We start from the raw sequence: 19,569 nt of genomic DNA, 5'->3' as shown, positions 1-19,569 counted from the left end.
TAGCCCCTTTCATTGTTTAGTTGCATGTGATTTAGTTTTTATGTATTTGTGGTTTTTTCCAGATTTTTCTTCATGATTTATTTCTTGTTTCATATCATGTGATTGGAAAAGATGCATGATATTCCTATATATATATATATATATATATTTTTAATTTATTGAGATTTGTTTTGTAGCTTTACATGCAATCTATTCTGGAAACTCTTCAATGTGTACCCGAAAAGAATGTGTATTCCACTGTTTGAGGATGGAATGTTCTGAATATATCTGTTGGGTCTATGTGGTATATTGTCTCCTTCAAAGTCAGTTTCCTTATTAATTTTCTGTCTGGATGATCTGTCTATTGATTTAAGTATGGTGCTAAAGTAGCCTACTATTATTGTAGAACTATCAATTTCTTCTTTTGTGTCTTTTAATTGTTGCTTTTTGTATTTAGATGTTCCTATGTTGGGCTAAAAATATTTTTAATTTATATATACTCTTGTTTGATTTTTCCCCTTATCATTATGTATTGTCCTTCCTTGTCTCTTATTAGTCTTTTTAAGGCTATTTTGTCCAATATAAATATTGTCACCCCAGCTTTCTCTTTGCTTCCATTTGCATAGTAAATGTTTTATCATCCATTTAGTTTCAATCTCCATGTGCCTTCTGGTCTGAATTGAGTCTCTTCTGGGCAGCATATATATGGGTCTTTCTTTTTTATTCATTCATTTACCCTATGTCTTTTGCTTGGAGCATTTATTCTATTTACATTTACAGTAATTATTGATAGGTAAGTACTTGTTACTTGTTTTATGGTTGTTCTGTACTTCTTCTCCATCCATTTTTTTTGTACTCTCTTCCCCTGTGGTTTGATGGCTTCTTTAATAATATGCTTGGATTCCTTTCTCTTTATTTTTTTTAACTATTATAGATTTTTGATTTGTAGTTACCAATGGTTCATACATAACATTTTATGCATATTACAGTCTATATTAAGTTGATGATAGCCTAAATTTTGCTTACTAATGTAAGCAATTCAAGTTTCACTCACCCATATACACATTCTATGTATATGATGTCATACTGTGCATCCTTTTGTTTTGTGAATACCTGACTGATTTTTATAGATATATTTGATTTTACTGTTTCTGTTCTGTAACATCCACGCTGATTTTATAAGTGATTAATCCATTATTTTTTATGTTTGCATTTACCTGTGAAATTTTTTTCCTTTCATAACTTTCTTACTGTTGATTATGGCCTTTTCTTCCTATTCAAAGAATTTTCTTTAGCATCTCTTATAATGCTCGTTTAGGGTAATGAACACCTTAACTTTTGTTGTCTTGGAAACTCTGTATCTCCCCTTTTATTCTGGATGACACCCTTGCAATATAGAGTTTTCTAAGTCATCATTTTCCCCCCCTTTTAGTACTTTGATAACGTCGTACCATTTCTTCTGGCCTGCAACATTTCTACTGAAAAAGCTGATAGGCTTATGAGATTTTCCTTGCATATAATTTTTTTCCCTTTTTTCTTGCTGCTTTTGAAATTCTATTACTACTTTTTGCCATTTTAATTATGTGTCTTGGTGTGGACCTCCCTGGGTTGATTTTGTTTGGAGCTTTCCATTCCTCCTAGATCTGGATATCTGTTTCCTTTCATTTCCTTTCCTAGATTAGGAAAGTTTTCAGCTATTATTTCATCAAATAAAGTCTCTGCCCTCTTTTCTCTTCTTCTGGGATCCATAAAATGCAAATGTTATTACACTTGATGATGTCACTGAGTTTCCTTAACTTATTCTCATTTTTTATTATTAAGTTTTCCTTTTTGATCTTCAGCTTGGTTGCTTTGCATTGCTCTGTCTTCCAGCTCACTGATCCATTCTTCTGCTTCCTCTAATCTGCTATCAATTCCTTCTGGTGTACTTATTTCACTTACAGAGTTCTTTATCTATGACCACTTTTTAAAATTTTTCCATCTATTTGAAGTTCTTACTGAGATCTTTCAGTTTTTTTTCTGAAATCCATTGAGTATCTTTATGACCATTACTTTGAATTCTTTATTAGGCATATTATTTATTTCCATTTCAATTAGCTATTTTGCTGTGGTTTTGTCCTGTTCTTTTATTTGGGACATATTCCTCTGTCTCCTCATTTTTTGTAACTCTCTGTGTTTGTTTCTATGTATTTTAGCTGCATCTCCCAATCTTGAAAGTAGTGTCCTTATGAAGAAGCAGATCTATAGTCCTCTGTAGTATAATATAATTCACCAGAACCAGTTCTTCAGGGTAATCTCTTATGTGGGTTTTGTATGTCCTACTGTTGCGGCTGATCTTCATTTGCCTTTAGTCCAGTTGGCTGCAATGGTCCACTTTGCTAGTTGTGGGCAGGGATTGGTGTTAACAAGCCAGTCTGGGGCTACCATGGATTTGCAGTTGATTGGTGTCAGCAATCAGACTAGATGCCTACCCTCACCCCTTCTGCTGGGACTGCATCTTCACTGACCCTCAGGGTCATCTCCTGAGAAACTTTTATTTTTGGGAAGAGTCTGAAGTCCAACCAGATGCCTGCCCACAGTCTGTCTTTTGGAGCTGCATTATCATGGACTTGCAGGGTACTTTCCCTACCTTGTATCCTGAGAGGTTTTTGTTGGTCAGCAGACAAGCTTCCCAATCCAATGCCTACCCCTAGTGTGTCTGCTTGGCCTACATTTGAATTGTTGTATGTGGTTATCATGCCCTCTCCCCTGAGCTGGAATCACTTTGGAGTGGTACCAGTCTTAACCAAGGCCACAAACAGAATTTTTTTTGGCAGGAGCAAATTTAAAGGATGCCTGCAGAGCAGGTTGGGTGGTTGTGGAGGCAGGGCACATGGTGTTAGCAAGGCAAGTGGAGGATTTTCTAGCTGGTTACTGCAAGTGTCCTGTTATCTGTGCTGAGTGAGAGGAGGTGGGAAGAGAGAAATGGTGCCTTCCAGCTCTTTTGTTCTTGGAGAAGTCTCCTACTGATCCCTGCCCCTCTGAAACATTTTATGAGATTAGTAAATAACCTCTTTTATGTATATTCCAGGTACTTTTCAAACTTCTTTGTTATGTTTGCTATAGCATATAACAAACTTTTTTTTAATAACATTTTTTAAAATTTTTATTTATTTATGATAGTCACACAGAGAGAGAGAGAGAGAGAGAGAGAGAGAGAGAGAGAGAGGCAGAGACACAGGCAGAGGGAGAAGCAGGCTCCATGCACCTGGGAGCCCAATGTGGGATTCGATCCTGGGTCTCCAGGATCGCGCCCTGGGCCAAAGGCAGGCGCCAAATCGCTGCGCCACTCAGGGATCCCGCATATAACAAACTTTAAGGACAGGAACTCTGGTTCATATTCAGCTCTCCCAGAGCTAAGCCTGCTGATTTTTAAGTACCTGGAGTTCATTCCTGCTGATTGTAAATACCTGAGAAGTTAAACCCCACTAGTTTTCAAAGTCAAATATTATGGGGATATCACTTCCCAATTCCTGACCCTATGTCTGAAGTGCCTGGTGTGGGGTCTGCTCCTCTCCCTTCTCTGTTCTTGTGACATCCCTGTTGTTTGTACTTAGTCTTTCCAAGAATTTGGTTCTGGACAACATCTCTGCCCCTCCTACCCTTTCCGATGTGGGGTCTTCTCTATGATTAACAGTGTAAAATCTGTTCTACCAGTCTTTCAGTCATCCTCTGGGTTGGTTGCACGGCTGTAGCTGTTATCTTGGTGTGTTCTTGAAACAAGGTGAGCTTAGGATCTTCCTGCTTTGCCATCTTCCCAGAAATTTTTCTCTGTTGAGATTTTGAGAAGAGTAGTACAAATATAAAGACATAACATGAGAGACTCCTAACTCTGGGAAATGAAAAGGGATAGTGGAAGGGGAGGTGGGTGGGGCGATGAGGTAACTGGGTGACGGGCACTGAAGGGGCACTTGATGGGATGAGCACTGGGTGTTATACTATATGTTAGCAAATCAAACTCCAATAAAAAAAGAATGTGAAGAATATGAAAACATACAAAATGGAAGGTTTAAGACTCCCTTAGCCACCCACCCATTCATTTCCTCTCTTCAAAAGGTTATCACTGTTGGTTTTTTTTTGTGTGTGATTTTCTGATTTCCAAAAAGAAAGACAATAAGATGCTTATACCCTATAAAGAGAGCTCTTAACTGGAGTCCGTGAACTCATAGGTATCCACAGATACCCTTTGGGGGAAGCTATGAAGCCCCTGGCATTATACGTAAAACTGTGTGTGCATGTGTGTGTGTGTGCTGTTTCATGTACACATATATGCATGCATGCATCTTTCTGAGAAGAAAGTTCATTATTTTATTCATATTTTCAAAGTGGTCTATGACACCGCTCCCAAAACTAAGAATCACCATTGTAAAGTATCACTGAGTCATTTTGTTATCCTTTAAAGTGAAAACATCCATTGGAGGTAGGGTGAGGTATTAGGTCTTTGAAATTGGCATTAAGAGGCAGGTCAGATCCCAGGTCTGCCATTTCCTAAATGTGTGAATTTTAGTCTTACTTAAATTCTCTGAGCCTCAGTTTTCTCATCTGTAAAATATAGCTAATACCTAATCAATAGGATTCTTTTAAGTATAAAGGAAATACTATATGTAAAGTCTCCAGCACATACAGGTATTTAGTAAATCTTACTGATCCTCTTCCTTGCCCTCCCTGCTTCCAGTAATAAAATCGTATTTATCAGAAAAGAAGACTTATATCAATACTAGACCCTTGAGGATCTTTAGCGGTAGGGATTGTAAAGCACTATGTCAAGTGATGAAGAAAAGATATTTGGGTGTAAGGAGGGGGCAAAAACTTATGCTCTACCATATTAGTAACAGCAGCAGGATCCCTGAAGGTCATTGTATTATTTATTTAGCTTTCTTTCTGTTCCTAAGTCTTTTCAAACATTCCTTGTTCCCATGTCAGAAACAACAAGCCCATGATGAGCCACAAGAAGTCTGTACATGCTCTCAATTAGGACATTTATTATCACAGAATCTGGGAAGTCCTTTGACCAATCCTGTTGGCTTTATGGGTATTGATGGAGACCTGAACACCTTGGTGGAGAATGATACCCTGTCCAGGGAAGGAAACCTCTGAGCTCAGATGGATCAAGTGAAAAGCCAATGTGCAGACCTTCATCATGACTGTTGTGGGATCATAGGCAGCCTTAGGCCATAAACATTTCTGGGATATGGGATTCTCTAGAAACATGGGTATCTCTGAGTCTAGGGACATCAATGAGGCCACAGGCATCTCTGAGGCTATGGGCTCTTCTGGAGACATCATCCTCTCTGAGGCTATGAGTTTTGTTGGGAGCATGGGCATCTCTGGGGACATAGGTATCTCCAAGGGCAGCACCAATGAGGCAGGCTGCTTTAAACAGCAATGAGCTACTTATCTGTTGCCATGCCAGGTGTACATCCAGCACCCACAGTTCTCCTTGTCCAAAGAAGGCTATGCTTCTTTAATAATTGGTTTAAATGGATGAATCTGGGGCACCCCTCCTCCCACTTAAGAGTCTGGAGGGTGATTTATGGCCTTTGCTGATTAAGCAACCAGTATATGCATGTTAAGCAGCCCATAATATAGGCAAGAGAAAGTATATTATTGTTCTAGAATGGGATTTATCTTTAGAAATGTTCCTTTCCTGCTGAGATATTAGTCTGGTTCTATTATTCCATCTTCCTTAATGATCAACCTCCCCAACTTTTCCACCCTCACTGCTATAGGATGAGAACAAAGTGAAAATATTATCACAGTTGAGAATTAAGACCCTGTTGAGGGACTGTAGAGATGATGTATAGCAGGTAATTGAATTGCAGAATGACTTAAAAGGAAATTTTACCTTTATATATGGTCAGTTATAGGATATAAGCTAATGTTATTCCCAGTGGGGACCCCAACATTTGCCTGAGAAATATCCTTAATTATTAGCATGGGTGCATGGGTTCTTGGTGGCTTAGAAAAAAAAGTAAATGGGGTGCCTGGGTGGCTCAGTCAGCTAAGCATCTGCCTTTGGTTTAGGTCATGATTCCAGGGTCCTGGGATCAAGTCCCACATTGGGCTCTCTGCTCATCAGGGGGCCTGCTTCCTCTCCTGCCTCCCTCTCCCTCTTCCTGCCACTCTCTCTGCTTGTGCTCTCTCTCTCTCTCAAATAAATAAAATATTATTAGTTTTTTGAAGTTTATTTATTTATTCCTTCATGAGAGACACAAACAGAGAGGCAGAGACACAGACAGAGGGAGAAGCAGGCCCTCCTCAGGGAGCCCAATGTGGGACTCGACCCCCAGACCCTGGGATCATGCCCTGAGCCAAAGGCAGACGCCCAACTGCTAAGCCACCCAGGCGTCCCTTTTAAAAATTAAAGAAATAGGTTATAAAATTTGCTCTCCCCAACCCACACCCCAGTTAGATCTATTTATAATACTCAGCCACCTCCTTTTTCATAGATAAACTTGAATCTGCTGCATTCTAAAATGATCAATTCCAAATTAGTGGGATCTGAATTAATAATACTGATTAATAGCATTCTTGACATAATTTTGGGAGACAACTGAAAATCTCAGTGCTTTAGACCCTGGCTTACACATGGCCTATATGTCCACGTGAGTTTTCCTAAAACAGGCCTCATCCTAGGTCTTTTTATGAAGACCAGCGGTTTTGCTTCTGTAACATCACATCAAGTTTATGGATTTTTAGATACACTTGGCACTACTTCAAAAATCTGGTATTTTATCTCTTGTGGTTATGTATACTTTTGAAAAAGTATGTTCTAAGAGCAGGCCCAAATATTCCTGGAGGAAGGGTTTTATTTGTCTATTAAACACCAGATTTTCCCTTTGAGGTTTATATGCTTGCTGTATACTTTCCTCTTGAATATTCAGTCATGCTTTATCCAGTTCCACATGCAGGGTAGGGTAGCCCTCATGAGGTTTGGATCATGTACTATACATTCTCGGCATTTTCAGAGCTCCCAGTGTCAAGAGAATCCAGGTCTTCACCGAAGATGTCTATTCCAAATACTCTGTATCTGGTTTAAGCTCAAAAATAGATGTCTTAGTGAAAGAGCCATCTCCATCTCTATTATTACCATATCCAGTTGTAAACATAGATATCTCTAAAGGATTGCCACATTAGTTATTTTTCTCTGTAAGAAAGTGTTATTTAAATCAAGTGTCAGAAGTAGGAGGAAAGAGCAAGAATGGCTTATTTATTTATATATGCATAAATTTATATATATGTATATGTAAAAATTATAAATATATGTTTATATATGAACATATAAAAATATATACATATATTCAGTATATATATGTATGTATGTATCTCCAGTATGTGCATGCATGCAAATATATACATACATATATATACATATATTTACATATATATACATATATTTTATTGAAGTTTGATTTGCCAACACATAGTATAACACCCAGTGCTCATCCCGTCAAGTGCCCGCCTCAGTGCCTATCACCCAGTCACCCCATACCCCGCCTGCCTCTCCTTCCACTATCCCTTGTTCATTTCCCAGAGTTAGGAGTCTCTCATGTTTTGTCACCCTCTCTAAATTTTTCCACTGATTTTCCCCCTTTCCCTTATAATCCCTTTAACTATTTCCTATATCCCTCGTATGAGTGAAACTATATAATAATTGTCTTTCTCTGATTGACTTGCTTCACTGGCTTATTAATTTCTTACTCCAAGCTAAACTATGGACCCTAAACAACTTTCTTCTTTAGAGGAAGAACTCCAAATAATTTTGGTTGTCTTTTTTCATATGTAAATAAAGGCCAGTTTTTCTACTTACCTCCTCTTTGGTTGCTATCTTTATTCTGTGTTTTTAAAAAACTAACTCATTTGAGTCTCTTTCATTTATAAACAGGGTCCATTTTCCTACCTTATTCCTATAATTTTAAAATATCAAGGTGACTTCCTATTGTATCTCCTCTGATTCTCCTCTTTCCGCAATTTGATTTTTGACTTATATAACCTAAATCTCAGATGTTGCCAGTTTTCATTTCACATTTTACTTCTGGAAAAAATTTGGATTTGTGCAAATCATTTTGGTCTGGAGAATCCACTTAACCTTGACTTTGTGAAGGAAGTTGTCAAAGAGGATGACTGTACTGATATCTGCCACAAGTGAGTTTATTCTGGTTCTCTTGCTTTATACCAGAGGCCTTCTTCCATATCTCAATCTGAATTTTACAGTCCGTTAATTAGCATAATATTCCAGATAGCATATTAAGGTTTATTCAGGGAAAGGAGAAACACAAATGGCAAGACGTAGTAGTTTTTACAAATCCTATAAAAAGTAAAGAGTCTCAAATTTATTTCTATCGACCTATACAAGGGCAGTACATAGTACCAAACCTTATTTGTTAGATCTAAAATAAAATTGATCGATAGTGAAAGGGTCTTTTTAATGCAGTTTTAAACTGAGAAGTGGTAAAAGGCAACACTGGTATTTCAAAAGCAAAAATAAAATTAAAAAATACTATTTTGTTTTGTTTAGGATCTAAGGCCATGGAACCAGTTTCAGCCTAAAGATTTGTGTACTCAATTTGTTTGGTCTTTTATTTTTATTCCCAAACATGTCCTATTAATTATTTGTATATAACAGACATGGAACTATGGAACTAAGGAAAACCTTGTGAAAATTCCCTATGTGCTCTCAACACTAAACACCTCCACATTTTACAGTTAGATTTGAAATATCTGACAGAGGAAAAAGTTTAGTGGAATCTAAATATTTATGCACTGGCAAGACCAATGGTTAGAAGCCTAGCAATAAGAGAGGAGACTCCTAAGGAAAGTTGCTGGGTACTAGAAAAGATGGTCTACTAATTATTTTCATTTCATACTCTCACACAGTAATTGTATTGTAAATGAAATGTGACTCCCTTTTACACTGTCCTACCCTTCAAGTTCCCTGAACAGAAATTCCATTCTCATGTGACTGCCCCACTTAAGTAAGAAGGCATTTAACCAGCTGCCACTGCCTCATCTACTAACCTGACTTCTGCCTATCACCTACACAAATATCATGGGCCTGGGTGCCACTGATTATCTTTTCTAAACATGCAGGTTCTGTGCCTTTGCGTATGGCCAAGCTCAGACTCTGTTTGGATACTTTTTTAAGTTAATTAATTATGTAGTTAGTTTATAGAATGTCAGCTTTCTCATGGTAATAAATAAAACAAGCCTAAATAACAAATCTAATAACAGCTTATAGTCTGACTTCTTAAGGAAGAAATTCAGGGATAGGGTTTGCTGTATGAAATACAACCTGAAACTCTATTTGGAACTAAGAAGGCAAGAATGTAAAGCTTATAGTGCATATATTGGGCACAGGTATCTTTATAAAGTGACCTTAGAAATTGTGTTCAATTACTACCAAGTTGTTATTGCCTATCAACATGCATAGACAGCTTTGTCTGAGACACAGCTCACATTTCACTGAAAGTAAAATCTTTTCCTAAACACTTCCAACCAGAATAAATCTGAATCTTTTTAAGAGGTGTTTTTCAAACCAAATTAGTAAATATTTAAGCTCAGCCTGAATTTAGCAGAAAAAGAAATTTGTGACTATGTCAGATCTTTGTTCTGGCTTTTATTAAACACATAATACCTTTTAGTGATGCTGTGAAGTTTTGATACATCACTGGAAAAATCCTTCTATGAGAGCATTTTATAAAGTAGCCTTTTTCCAAATAGTTGTGTAGAAAATGTAAATTACCTTTAAGAAAAATATACTTCAGAATTTTTTAAAGGATTTTATCTATTTATTCATGAGGACACAGAAAAAGAGGGAGAGACACAGGCAGACGGAGGAGAAGCAGGATCCATGCAAGGAGCCAGATGTGGGACTCGATCTCAGGAATAGCTCATGCCCTGAGCTAAAGACAGACACCCAACCACTGAGACACCCAGGCATCCCTTCAGAATGGTTTAAACCTAGGAAGATTGTTCTCACTTTCTCTCTTGATTTCCAATGTGTATGCTTTAGTAGTCTCTGTTGTAACAAATCTCTCTCCCAGAATTCTATGTATGATACAGGCAGATAGGATTCCAACCAAATGTGGTTGCTTTTTTCTAGGAGCTGATATTTGATATAGACATTTAAAAACAAAAAATAGATATAGGTTAAGGCTTAATTTCTTCCTGTGAGTTTATTTTGTTTGGCTGGCTTTTTAAATTATTTTTTTTTTATTTTTAAAAATTTTTTTTTAAATTTTTTTTTATTTATTTATGATAGTCACAGAGAGAGAGAGAGAGAGGCAGAGACACAGGCAGAGGGAGAAGCAGGCTCCATGCACTGGGAGCCTGATGTGGGATTCGATCCCGGGTCTCCAGGATCGCGCCCTGGGCCAAAGGCAGGCGCCAAACCACTGCGCCACCCAGGGATCCCTTTAAATTATTTTTTATCTAAATTCAATTTAGTTAACATACAGCATAGTATTAGTTTCAGGGGTAGAATTTAGAGATTCATCCTTGCACATCCAGTGCTCATTACATCAGGTGTCCTCCTTAATGTCTATCACCCAATTACTCCATCCCCCCTCCCTCCTATAATGTGAAGAAGTGGCTTAGTTTTTAAGTGACACCAAACAGACATAATGATAATGGAAAAGATTTGGGGTTGTAAAGGACTCTTAATTTGTTGTCCTTTTAAAGGCAGTTCTGTTTTCAAGACTTTGAATGGTTACATAGAAGCTTTTCCAAGGCAGAAAAAAAAGTAATTTTCAATTTTTCCCCTGCCTATGAGACTGAAAGTCTGTGCCTCTGCCTTAAGTAGGAAGTATTAGTTTTGTCATCAATCACAGTGGCCCATGTCTCCTATAGAGACATGTCTCCTATATCAATACAAGTAAAACGTTATATGCTCTGTGATTTGTGACTTGTCTTCAAAAAGGCAAGTGCATTTTGAAGGCAGATAATCTGGATCTATGTGTTTTTCTGTGACTAAATAAAAACATGTTCAGAATTTGGCCAGTGTGAAACCAGTAGTTTCCGTGTTAAGTCTGGTGTTCTGTCCCTTGGTATTTTTAAAATCTTGGGGGGTAGGCTAAAAGTCTCTTTCTTTTCCAACACTCTGTTGTTGCCTTTCATTTTCTTGCTTTTATACTCTGATTCTTTAGAGAGCCTATACCAGCCCTCACAGATTCCCAGCTGTGGAGAAGATAGAGGGAAGGCAAAAGGGAAGATATGGTAATATATAAATACACCTGGCCAATAAAACAAAAGGGATATATATTGGCCAAGGATAATCAGTATCCCAGTTACTTAAGATTTCATATGCTCCAAAAAGGTTCCGAAAAGATTCTCTTTTCTATGCAGTACTGTGGCTGACATTTTTTTTTTTGAGGCTTTTACACTGGCCGAAACCCTTTAAGAACGCTCTGAGTTGTATGTTTTTGTCAATACTTTTCTCTGCTAGGATATGTAATGCTGGGTTCTCTTTTCTTTTAAAGGGTCAAGAATAGTGAACAGTATTCTCTCCCCTTAATACGTCTCCAAGGCAGATGAGTCCTGATCCCCCTTCCTTGCCTCTTTATAGCTAAAATGTCATTGGACTCTTCACCAGTCAGGTGGGGAACATGTACACCAAAGTTTCTGGGTGATCACTGTTTAAAGACATATCTCTGGGGATCCCTGGGTGGCGCAGCGGTTTAGCGCCTGCCTTTGGCCCAGGGCGCGATCCTGGAGACCCGGGATCGAATCTCACGTCGGGCTCCCGGTGCATGGAGCCTGCTTCTCCCTCTGCCTGTGTCTCTGCCTCTCTCTCTCTGTGTGTGCCTATCATAAATAAATAAAAAAATTGAAAAAAAGACATATCTCTGATCCCACCTCACATGAAATTGGCTATACCCATTTACATAAAGTATCTCCACATCTCCTCCTCACTCACATTTTCATACAGAGTAGTTTCTATATTTCATAAATGCTGATAGGAATGAAGAGCATGAATCCAAATTCTGAAACAGAGCATGTTCTGTATTCTAATTAACAATGCCTTGGGTTTAGGAACAGGTAATAGTTCCAGGCTTTTTGAATGTAACTCATAGTGAGAGTATTTGTATGTGTGTTTATTGTAACTTTAGTAGTATCTGGCCTCAAAGGTCATTTGGGCATTCAGATGAAGAAAATTTATCCAAGAATAAATAACTCTTTTGTGCTAGACCTCCAACTTATATTAGTCAGCTACATGCCATGAAGACTTTAGGACATGTTAAGCCAAAGATACAAACCAAAGTGATAGTGAAAAAATTGGCCTCTTCCCTAGGATGTATTGATCAGGTAGTTTTAGAAGTAAGATTCAAATATATTATGACCAGTGTTATATGTAATGTGTTAACCACATACATGCATGGACATCATGCAACTGATAAATATGTCAGAATCCAAGTTGGATAGGTTCTTAGAGAATCTGAATTTTCATTAACCTCAGTTTTACATAATGATAATGTCATAGCAGTTCAAGTCTGAACTTACCAAGGTACAACAGTGTGTATAAATGACTTTATTTTTTAAATTCAAGCATAATTAACATACAGAATTATATTAATTTCAATATACAATATAATGTTTCAATAATTCTATACATTAATGCTCATCATAAGTGTATTCCTTTTTTAAAATTCCACTATAGTTAATATACAGTGTTATATTACTTTAAGGTGTACAATATAGTGATTCAACAATTCTATACATTATTCATTGCTCATCATAAGTGTACTCATAAACCCCTTCACCTATTTCAACTATAACTTCCACCCACCTCCCCTGTGGTAACCATCAGTTTGTTCTCTATAGTTAAGATTCTGGATTATTTGGCTTTTCTCTCTTTTTTTACTTTGTACTGTGTCTCAAATTCCACGTATAGAGGAGGGGCAAGATGGCAGAAGAGTAGGGTCCCCAAATCACCTGTCCCCACCAAATTACCTAGATAACCTTCAAATCATCCTGAAAATCTATGAATTCGGCCTGAGATTTAAAGAGAGAACAGCTGGAATGCTACAGTGAGAAGAGTTCACGCTTCTATCAAGGTAGGAAGACGGGGCGGGGGGGCGCGGGTAAGAAGTAAAGAAACAAAAGGCATCCAAGGGGGAGGGGCCCCGCGAGGAGCCGGGCAAAGGCCGGGGCGAGTGCCTCCAGGACAGGAAAGCTCTGTGCCAGAGAAGCAGGAGCTTCACCAATCTTCCCGGGTGGAAAGGCGCTCGCAGGGTTAGAGCAGAACCCCAGGAGGGCGGGGATGCCCTCAGGCTCCCTGGGACACTAACAGACACCTCCACCCTGGGGAGAGTGTGCCACACCCTGCAGCCGAGCTCTCTAAAGGGCTGCAGTGCGCGCACGGCTGGACCCGGGAGCAGCTCGGAGGGGCTCGGGCGACGGCTCCGTGGAGAGGCGGCTGTGCGGCCAGGAGCACGAATCCAACAGCGCAGGCCCCGGAGCCTGGGGCATGGGGGGACACAGCCCAGGATCCGACCTCCCCCAGGACAGGCAGAGGCCAGGAGGGCCCAGGACAGCAAGGATGCTCCTGCCCCGAGCTGAGCAGATCAGCGGCACGCCCCAGAGCATCCAGGCGCCTGCAGACAGAAAGCTCCATAGTGACTGCGGGAGCTGAATCCAGGGCTCCAGAGCTGGCCGCCGCCACTGTTGCTGTTCCTCCTGGGGCCTCACGGGGTGCAGGCCTGAGCCCTGCACTAGGCAAGGTGCTGAGCAGCTCCCCCAAGTGCTAATACCTGAATCAGCACAACAGGCCCTTCCCCCAGAAGACCAGCTAGACAGACAAGTTCCAGGGGAAGTCAAGGGATTTAAGTGTACAGAATCAGAAGATACTCTCCTGTGGTTTTTTTTTTTTTTTTTGCTTTGCTTTTTGATTTCTGCTTGCTTACCCCACCCTTTTTTTCCTTTCTTTCTTTTTCTTTCTATTTTTCTTCTCGTTTTTTTCTTCCATTTTTCCTTTTCTCTTTTCTTTCCTTCTTTCTCTCCTCTCTTTTTCTCCTTTTCCCAGTACAACTTGTTTTTGGCCACTCTGCACTGAGAAAAATGTCTACAAGGAAAACCTCACCTCAAAAAAAAAAAAAAAAAAAAAAAAAAAAAAAAAAAAAAAAACAATGAGAAACAGTCCTCTCTCCCACAGATACAAAATATGGATTACAATTCAATGTCAGAAAGCAAATTTAGAAGCACTATTATAAAGCTACTGGTGGCTCTAGGAAAAAGAATAAAGGACTCAAGAGAATCATGACTGCAGAATTTATATATAATCAGGCAGAAATTAAAAATCAATTGAATGAGATGCAATCCAAACTAGAAGTCCTAGTGACAAGGGTTAATGAGGTGGAAGAGCGAGCGAGTGACATAGAAGACAAGTTGATGGCAAAGAGGGAAACTGAGGGAAAAAGAGACAAACAATTAAAAGACCATGCGGATAGATTAAGGGAAACAAATGACAGCCTGAGGAAGAAAAACCTACGTTTAATTGGGGTTCCCGAGGGCGCTGAAAGGGCCAGAGGGCCAGAATATGTATTTGAACAAATCCTAGCTGAAAACTTTCCTAATCTGGTAAGGGAAACAGGCATTCAGATCGAGGAAATAGAGAGATCCCTCCCTAAAATCAATAAAAACCATTCAACACCTCAACATTTAATAGTAAAGCTTGCAAATTCCAAAGATAAAGAGAAGATCCTTAAAGCAGCAAGAGACAAAAAATCCCTGACTTTTATGCAGAGGAGTATTAGGGTAACAGCAGACCTCTCCACAGAGACCTGGCAGGCCAGAAAGGGCTGGCAGGATATATACAGGGTCCTAAATGAGAAGAAAATGCAACCAAGAATACTTTATCCAGCAAGGCTCTCATTCAAAATGGAAGGAAAGATAAAGAGCTTCCAAGACAGGCAGGAACTGAAAGAATATGTGACATCCAAACCAGCTCTGCAAGAAATTTTAAGAGGGACTCTCAAAATTCTCCTTTAAGAAGAAGTCCATTGGAACAATCCACAAAAACAAGGACTGAATAGATATCATGGTGACACTAAACTCATATCTTTCAATAGTAACTCTGAATGTGAACGGGCTTAATGACCCCATCAAAAGATGCAGGGTGTCAGACTGGATAAAAAAGCAGGACCCATCTATTTGCTGTCTACAAGAGACTCATTATAGACAGAAGGACACCTACAACCTGAAAATAAAGGTTGGAGAATCATTTACCATTCAAATGGTCCTCAAAAGAAAGCAGGGGTAGCAATCCTTATATCAGATAAACTAAAATTTATCCCAACAACTGTAGTGAGAGATGAAGAGGGACACTATATCATACTTAAAGAATCTATCCAACAAGAGGACATAACAATCCTCAATATATATGCCCCGAATGTGGGAGCTTCCAAATATATCAATCAATTAATAACCAAAGTTAAGACATACTTAGATAATAATACATTTATACTTGGTAACTTCAATCTAGTGCTTTCTACACTCGATAGGTCTTCTAAGCACAACATCTCCAAACAAACGGGAGCTTTAAATGATACACTGGACCAGATGGATTTCACAGATATCTACAGAATTTTACATCTAAACTCAACTGAATAAACATTCTTCTCAAGAGCACATGGAACTTTCTCCAGAATAGATCACATACTGGGTCACAAATCAGGTCTGAACCAATACCAAAGGACTGGGATCGTCCCCTGCCTATTCTCAGACCATAATGCCTTGAAATTAGAACAAAATGACAACAAGAACTTTGAAAGGATTTCAAACACGTGGAGGTTAAGGATTATCCTGTTAAAAGATGAAAGGGTCAACCAGGAAATTAAGGAAGAAATAAAAGGTTCATGGAAACTAATGAGAATGAAGATACAACCGTTCGAAATCTTTGGGATGCAGCAAAAGCAGTCCTGAGGGGGAATACATTGCAATACAAGCATCCATTCAAAAACTGGAAAGAACTCAAATACAAAAGCTAACCTTACACATAAAGGAGCTAGAGAAAAGACAGCAAATAGATCCTACACCCAGCAGAAGAAGAGAGTTAATAAAGATTCGAGCAGAACTCAACGAAATCGAGACCAGAAGAACTGTGGAACAGATCAACAAAACCAGGAGTTGGTTCCTTGAAAGAATTAATAAGATAGATAAACCACTAGCCAGCCTTATCAAAAGAAGAGAGAGAAGACTCAAATTAATAAAATCATGAAAGAGAAAGCAGAGATCACTGCCAACACCAAGGAAATACAAACGATTTTAAAAACATATTATGAACAGCTATACGCCAATAAATTAGGCAATCTCGAAGAAATGGACGTATTTCTGGAAAGCCACAAACTACCAAAACTGGAACAGGAAGAAATAGATAACCTGAACAGGCCAATAACCAGGGAGGATATTGAAGCAGTCATCAAAAACACCCCAAGGCACAAAAGTCCAGGGCCAGGTGGCTTCCCAGGGTAATTCTATCAAATGTTTAAAGAAGAAACCATACATATTCTACTAAAGCTGTTTGGAAACATAGAAGGAGATGGAGTACTTCCAAATTCGTTCTATGAGGCCAGCATCACCTTAATTCCAAAACCAGACAAAGACCCCACGAAAAAGGAGAATTACAGACCAATTTCCCCGGGAACATAGATGCAAAAATTTTCAACAAGATACTAGCCAATAGGATACAACAGTACATTAAGAAAATTATTCATCATGACCAAGTAGGATTTATCCCCGGGACACAAGGCTGATTCAACACTCGTAAAACAATCAATGTGATTCATCATATCAGCAAGAGAAAAACCAAGAACCAACCATATGATCCTCTCATTAGATGCAGAGAAAGCATTTGACAAAATACAGCATCCATTCCTGATCAAAACTCTTCAGAGTGTAGGGATAGAGGGAATATTCCTCAGCATATTAAAAGCCATCTATGAAAAGCCCACAGTAAATATCCTTCTCAATGGGGAAACACTGGGAGCCATTCCCCTAAGATCAGGAATAAGACAGGGATGTCCACTCTCACCACTGTTATTCAACATAGTACTAGAAGTCCTAGCCTCAGCAATAAGGAATCAAAAAGAAATAAAAGGCATTCAAATTGGGAAAGAAGAAGTTAAACTCTCCCTCTTCGTAGATGATATGATACTGTACCTAGAAAACCCAAAAGCCTCCACCTCAAGATTGCTAGAACTCATACAGCAATTTGGCAGTGTGGCAGGATACAAAAGCAATGCCCAGAAGTCAATGGCATTTCTATACACTAACAATGAGACTGAAGAAATGGAAATTAAGGAGTCAATCCCATTTACAATCGCACCCAAAAGCATAAGATACCTAGGAATAAACCTAACCAAAGAGGTAAAGAATCTATACCCTAAACTACAGAACACTTCTGAGAGAAATGGAGGAAGACACAAAGAGATGGAAAAGTATTCCATGCTCATGGATTGACAGAATTAATATTGTGAAAATGTCAATGTTATACAGGGCAATTTATGCATTCAATGCAATCCCTGTCAAAATACCATGAATTTCATTAGAGTTGGAGTGAATTATCTTAAGATTTGCATGGAATCAGAAAAGACCCCGAATAGCCAGGGGAATTAAAAAAAAAACCATACCTGGGGGCATGACAATGCCAGATTTCAGGTTGTACTACAAAGCTGTGGTCATCAAGACAGTGTGGTACTGGCACAAAAACAGACACATAGATCAATGGAACAGAACAGAGAATCCAGAAGTGGACCCTCAACTTTATGGTCAACTAATATTCGACAAAGCAGGAAAGAGGATCCACTGGCCAAAAGACAGTCTGTTCAACAAATGGTGCTGAGAAAATTGGACATCCCCATGCAGAAGAATGAAACTAGACCACTCTCTTTCACCATACACAAAGATAAACTCAAAATGGATGAAAGATCTAAATGTGGGACAAGATTCCATCAAAATCCTCAAGGAGAACACAGGCAACACCTTTTTTGAACTTTGCCACAGTAACTTCTTGTAAGATACATCCATGAAGGCAAGAGAAACAAAAGCAAAAATGAACTATTGGGACTTCATCAGATAGGAAGCTTTTGCACAGCAAAGGATACAGTCAACAAAACTAAAAGACAACCTACAGAATGGGAGAAGATATTTGCAAATGACATATCAGATAAAGGGCCTGTATCCAAGATCTATAATGAACTTATTAAACTCAACAGCAAAGAAACAAAGAATCCAATCATTAAATGGGCAAAAGACATAAACAGAAATGTCACAGAGGAAGACATAGACATGGCCAACACGCACATGAGAAAATGCTCTGCATCACTTGCCATCAGGGAAATACAAATCAAAACCACAATGAGATACCACCTCACACCAGTGAGAATGGGGAAAATTAACAAGGCAGGAAACCACAAATGTTGGAGAGTATGTGGAGAAAGGGGAACCCTCCTGCACTGTTGGTGGGAGTGTGAACTGGTGCAGCCACTCTGGAAAACTGTGTGGAGGTTCCTCAAAGAGTTAAAAATAGACCTGCCCTACTACCCAGCAATTGCACTGATTAGGATTTACCCCAAAGATACAGATGCAATGAAACGCCAGGACACCTGCACCCCGATGTTTCTAGCAGCAGTGTCCACGATAGCCACACTGTGGAAGGAGCCTCGGTGTCCATCGAAAGAAGAATGGATAAAGAAGATGTGGTTTATGTATACAATGGAATATTACTCAGCCATTAGAAATGACAAATACACACCATTTGCTTCGACGTGGATGGAACTGGAGGGTATTATGCTGAGTGAAGTAAGTCAATCGGAGAAGGACAAACAGTGTATGTTTTCATTCATCTGGGGAATATAAATATTAGTGAAAGGGAATGTAAGGGAAGGGAGAAGAAATGTGTGGGAAATATCAGGAAGGGAGACAGAACAAAGAGACTCCTAACTCTGGGAAACGAACTAGGGGTGGTGGAAGGGGAGGAGGGTGGGGGTTGGGGGTGAATGGGTGACGAGCACTGAGGAGGGCACTTGAGGGGATGAACACTGGGTGTTATTCTGTATGTATGTTGGCATATTGAACACCAATAAAAAATAAATTTATTAAAAATATATAAACATAAATTTATAAAAACAAAACAGAACAAAAAAACCCCACGGATCGTCCTCAAATGAAAGTAGGGGTAGCCATCCTCATATCAGATAAATTAAATTTTATCCCAAAGACTGTAGTAAGAAATGAAGAGAGACGCTATATCATACTTAAAGGATCTATCAAACAAGAAGACCTAACAATCATGAATATCTATGCCCCAAATACGGGAGCTGCTATGTATATCAATCAATTATAACTACAGTTAAGACATACTTTGATAACAATACACTTGGTGAATTGAACACAGTGCTTCTACAATTGATAGGTATTCTAAGCACAACATCTCCAAAGAAACAAGAGGTTTAAATGATACACTGGACCAGATGGACTTCACAGATATTTACAGAACTTTATAGCCAAATGCAATTGAATGCACATTCTTCTCAAGTGCACATGGAAGTTTCTCCA

Source organism: Vulpes vulpes, chromosome X, assembly GCF_048418805.1.
Source record: "Vulpes vulpes isolate BD-2025 chromosome X, VulVul3, whole genome shotgun sequence".
In the NCBI taxonomy this organism is placed as follows: Eukaryota; Metazoa; Chordata; class Mammalia; order Carnivora; family Canidae; genus Vulpes; species Vulpes vulpes.
Note: the sequence above shows the minus strand (reverse complement) of the source record.